Below are 6066 nucleotides of genomic sequence, written 5' to 3' on the forward strand. Positions count from 1 at the left end.
TATTTTTTTTTTAATTGCTAGGATGCTGGGGCCGGTTGGGACAGTGATCATGGAGGCTTGGGGGGCAGGTGGGGAATGGGGCCAGGTGGGGCAGCACCTGGTCCCCTCTCCTCCTCATCTCCTACTTACCAGCAAGAGCCCAGGTCCTGGGGTATGGGAGGACTTAAAGAGAGAGAACTATTGTATGTTCATCTCCTTTTCTTCCCTCATGCATCTTCACCTCCTCTCAAACAGCTGCCACTCCAATTTCAGCTTCATGCATCTGTCAAAATATATCATCATCCTCTTCCTCCTCCTCTCTTCTTCCCCCGAGTCCCTACCCTTTTTCTTAACCCTTCTCACCGCCATTCTTCCCTCCCCATTCTTCCTACTGCACCCTCCTAACTTCCCTCTGATTTTGTTTCCCCGCTATAGCAGGGGGGACGGACTCAAGGCAAACATCCAATAATGAGATTCTATACCTTGAAAATTATAACGAATTTCTAACTTTTTTGCATATATAGTTTAATTAGGGGGTCATCTTATATTCAGATAAATACTGTATATGTAAAACAAATGCAGTCTACCAGTCCACTGTCTAAAACAGTAACTATCAGGAAGGATATGTTTCCCATGAAGAAGGTAAGATTTGTACTATATATTTCAGTGTCCTCCAAAAACATTTCTTTGCCATCCAGATACAGGTATTGCCTTCTATTCAGTGCATGCAAGAAAAAGACATAAGTTTGATATTTCCAACAAGCCTTCATACTAAGTGAATGTGGCACCACATTATCTTGGCATATATTTTTCACTCCCATTTTAAGAGTTATAAACATCTTCCAACATCAAATAAGAGCAGCAGGGTAATCCAGATAAAAGCAAATCTCTAGACCTAACAGCTTGACTCAGATTTATGTACTAGTTTCAAATTTTTGTTCCTCAATCCAAAAGTTGCAGCATTTCACAAGCACCATATAATGTGTTACTTGATTGGCCTTTCCAAGGATACAATGTGCTACAACACATTGTACAGGAGTTTTATAGGTATCAATTCCCCAACACCTTTGCTATTCATTGAAAAAAATATATCATGGCCTCCTCTTTCTGTGCTCTACAAACCTGACATTTCTTAATCTAAGGTTGTCTTCCAAGATGTCAAACTGTTTTTGAATTATTTTACTGTATTCTCAGTTAAAATAGTGTCATGTAAATCAATCAAGTCTGCATGGTTTTTTTTTTTGTCAGGCACTTGCTGTCTTAAACCATAGCTTTCAAACTGAATCAGGGAGTAACTAGATTTCATTGTACATACTGCAGATAAGTAAATCCTCAACTGATACCTTTTTTCTAATGACCCATACTGAAGTATTTGCTAATAAATTTTGCTAAGAATAAGGATAAGTGAATTTTCACTTGCTTAACCCTGGTCCAGATTTTTTCTAGCTGGCATGTTTTATTTATGACAGTCCCCAAAATTCCAACTGTTGAGTTCTTCTTTCTATTGCCACTGCACTCTTACACCAAGATTCAGCACAGATTAGATTATTTACACATAGTAAGAAACGCTCTGAACTCTGAAAAGCTTACAATCAATATATAGACAAAATAGGAAAGGAAGTAACAATATCATTTTACTGATCAGGACTCAGTTATAGAGAGATCAAGGCTGTAATTAAAACACCTCCATCCAGGACACTATTTAAGCAAATGCTTAAGTCTTTTTGATGCCAGAGCATACTTATCCTGAATAAGAATTAATCAAAACCCTTCCCAAAGGAATATGTAAATGAAATTATGCCTATGCAGTAAAGTTACCATGCCTAACAGGACTACCTGCTAGCATACTGGGGTTCTGTAGTTGAGCTGCCTCCTAAACCAGAAGCAGTATAATAGAATCTGGCATTTTGGTAAGCTAATTAGGACTACATAAGGTGCAGACAGAAGTGCAGCTCCCAGCTATAACTTTCTGCAAAGCATTTTAAGTTACATTGCCCCAGACCAAACAGAAGTTCACTGTTGTTTCCAGGGGAAGAGGAATCTAACTGTGGTCTGGAAGCCTGTAGCCAGGTTCCCATCACAATGGCCACAGCTCTCTGCCAGTGCTCACTGTTTTCAGAATGGGGTAGAGGGAAAGGCAGTGGAGGAAGCTCATTCCTGGGGCTCCCCAGCTGGTGTTGAACTGTGGGGTGGATGAATTGGAGTGCCCCCCTCCCCCCACCTCAGGTGGGCTCCAATATGCCTGTGCCACCCTCCAAGGGGACAGAACCCCCCCCACCTTGACTGAAATCCCTCTGCTCCCTTTCCCCCCTCCCATTCTGAAAACAGCAACAGGCTGGGAGCTCCACAGATACAAGTTACAGAAGATGCTACATTCTGAAATGTCTTTATCTGATATCTTATGCAATGAGGGGTAGATTTTCACCTAAGTGGCCATTTTTGATGCTGTGTGCAGCCATACACTTGTGCTTGGTCATGTTATAGACTGCTTTCTATGGCCAAATAGGGCAAAAGTTGTCACTTCTGTCTGCACCCTTAGTGACAGCAGAAATTAACCAGTCTGCAGCAACTGCTCAGACATGACTCTAGGATTTTCAGTTGAGGAAGTAGCCTAACAGAAGCAGCCCAGTATGGCTGCGAGTGCTGTTGCTGGGCATGGTTAATTTACCATTTAGACCTGGATTGGTTTTCCCAAAGTCACAGAGAAAGTACATGGCAGAGCCAAGGATGCAAATTAAATCATGAGTCCCAGCCTTAACCAAAGGATCATACACCAATTTTCTCACCCATGTGAAATGCAGTATCATTATTTCTAGTATTATCTTATTCATTGCGACCACTATCCCTTGAATTTCACCTAAGGCTTTGTCACTAAACTCTACAGACAAAGGGCCAGTTCCAAGCCGTTCTCATAGGTGCCTAAACAGGAGTTAGATGCCAAATTACAAGAAAGCAGTATAGACTATATCTCTCTCAGCAGCCACAAAACTTAGGGTGGAATTCTGGTACACTTTGTTCAACTACACAGCACTTACCCAGCCATGTAGGTGGTATTTTTGGCACTCCTGAACAGTTTGTTCCCATGTAGTGTGGATGTCTAAGCATACACTAAGCAGCCTCAGTAGGCTGTGCACTGACTGAATAGCTAATTTGGCTGTCTTGGGGGCAGGAAGATGGGGTAAGAGCTGTTATGCCTTCTGTCAGAAGGCTTAGTGCATTTTACAGCTATGCCCCATTTCAGAGTTCAAATAAAAGCACATTCTTTACTTTGAAACTTCTGTTAGCAGAAAAGATGCAGGCCCTTCTACCCACTTCTCACCTCAAAGAAAATTGAGCAAATATTATTGCCTCTTTCAGCTTAGGAGGTAAGGTTCAGATGCACTTTATAGGATAACTGAATCAGAAATGCATAAGCTTTCATGAGTGACAACTCACTTCACCGGGTAATAGGAAAGGACAGACTATGAAGGTTCTCTACTCTTTCTGTCAGGGAGGGACCTTTATAAATGCTCTCATCTGAGAACCTGCTAGGGAACTGATTTGTCCTAGCTGTACCTCATTACCAGTCAGGGCAAGCAGCTCCTCCTAGCTTTTTAAAGAATTTCTGTTTCTTTTCATAAAAGGGTCATTAATATTCTAGCTTTAATGTAGTGGTTCACAATTGGGATGCTGCAAAATCCTTTGAAGGGTGCTGCAGGAAATGTGAGGAGATAAGGAAGATGTGAGAAGATAATTAGATCAAGGCAAGCTCCCAGTATGAAGAGATAAATAAGGTAAGGGTTAAGCTTTCCCTCCTTGGTGGTTGCTGCCCCACTGTCTGACTCCTCTGCAAGGAAGTAAGTACTGCAATAAATACGTTAGCTTTTGAAGTGTGGTGTTAATTCACAAAAGTTATGAAGGAGTATCTTGAGTCTTAAAAGGGGTGCCTTGAGCCTGAAAAGGTTGAGAACCACTCCTCTAATATCTGAGTGGTTATGGGAATTTGCCCCAAAAGCAGAAAACCCCCAAGTTCTTAGGCACTTCTCACCTAGAAAGGGCTTGAAACTGCTTCAGCTTCTCAGTGCTGTGCTCTAGCTACCATGCTACAGGTGCCACAATGCCACATTACCTAGGTTCTTCTACAACACTTACTTTAAAGCTGAGCTATTGCAATTTGGATTCAGTAGTGATTAGATAAAGTGGATGGAACAATGGGAACATTTCTGTTTCGTTGCAATCGAGAGTCCAAGCTAGAATGCAGAGCCTGCTGCTCTCCAAAGCAGCATCCATCTTATTGAGCCACACACCTTCTAGCTTGCTCTTTTCTTTGCCCTCTCTTGACTGCCCAGGGACTAATTTCAGAAGGAGCATGTTGACTCAGAAAGCATGCTAGCTCATGCCTAACCTGTGGTGTGGTGATTTTAATATACTACTTTGGGAAGTTGGAGAGAGACATCATCTTTCTGAGCTGGTAGTGGATAGGTATAGAATCCAATTTTCCTGCATTCTGGGTGCAGTCCCTAACCACTGACCCAAAATATGGGAGGATTTACTAGCTATGGGTTTTTGTCTGGATAAACTTTGTGACTTGCACATGTACACAGTTGTGTATCTGCCCAGCCAGTATATAGCCCACTAAGCACACTCAGAATATGCATGTATACTTATGCATCCACACTGCAATGTTAATACAAGTGGAAACTACTTAAATACCAGAAAGGGTGCTTACATGGCTGGAAAACTACCAGTTAGGTGTACAAAGGTTAACAGAATTCCATGAGTGTCAAAATTACTTTGACACCTAAGTGCTGGATTGAAAAGATCTCTAGATGCCTAAATGCAGATTTCTAGGTGTGTGGAAATGCCTAAGTATAAGTTGGGCATCTACTCTCAGAAGAGGTCTTTGTGTTCTGGAGACTGAGTAGATTATAGCACTGAGTGAAGTACCTAAAATCCAGAGAAGGTCAGGGGAATATTCGCATGCATCCTTGTGCTCCATGTTTCCTGTTGACTAGTGGTCATTCAGGCTGTGTGCTGGTATTTGGGGAGGTTTCATAATTTCATAGTTGGTAGGGTCAGAAGGGACCTAAGCAGGTCATCAAGTCTGACCCCCTGCCATGGCAGGAAAGAACGCTGGGGTCAAATGATCCCAGCAAGATGATTATCTAGCCTCCTTTTGAAGAGCCCTGGGGTAAAAGTGAGCACCACTTCCCTTGGATGTTGGTTCTAGTTCCTAGCAGCCCTGACTGTGAAGTAGTGCCTCCTGATGTCTAGCCTGAACCCACTATCAATCAACTTATGGCCATTAATCCTAGTTACTCCTGGTAGTGCTCGGGAGAACAGGGTCTCTCCTGTTCCCTTCTGGTCTCCCTTAGTAATTTATAGACAGCCACCAGATCCCCCCTCAGCCTTCTCTTGTGGAGGCTGAACAGGTTCAGGTCCTGTAGCCTGTCCTCATAGGGCCTGCCCTGCTGCCCTCTGATCATGAGAGTGGCCCTCCTTTGGACCCTCTCAATGCACCACCCCCCTAATCCCAGGACTATCTGGACCCCTGCCACTTACCTGGGTACTTCTTGTGCTCATCGTCTGTCTTGGCTGGGAGGTGTCATAATTTCCCCCTGTGGCCCCAACCCTCGGCAAAGCTAGTTTAAAGCACGCCATACAAGATCAGCCAACCTGGAAGAAAAGATAAGCTGGCCTTTAGGGGAGAGGTGAAGCCCATCCAACCCATGCATGCCCCCTGCATGAAAATGTGGGTCATTGTTAAGGAACCTGAGGCCTGTCTGGCAGCACCAACCCCAAAGCTGCTGGTTGACCACTCTGATGCAGGCCTCATGGTGCCATCCGCATCTACTTACCAGGAGAATAAAGGAAAATACCACCTGTGCCCCCGTTTCCTTGAGCTTAGCCCCCAGGGCCTCATAGTCCTTCATGATGCAGTCTGGACTGCTCCCCGCTGTGTCACTTGTTCCCACGTGAATTAGGACCATGGTGTACTGGTCCAAGGGTCAAATGAAGTCTGGGATCATGCCTGTAACATCCTGAATCCAAGCCCCAGGCAGGCAGCAAACCTCACGTGCCATGGGTGTGTCACATGATTGGGTCGGC

Source organism: Crocodylus siamensis, chromosome 1 (genome assembly GCF_052110815.1).
Source record: "Crocodylus siamensis isolate JL-2025a chromosome 1, ASM5211081v1, whole genome shotgun sequence".
Lineage (NCBI taxonomy): Eukaryota > Metazoa > Chordata > Crocodylia > Crocodylidae > Crocodylus > Crocodylus siamensis.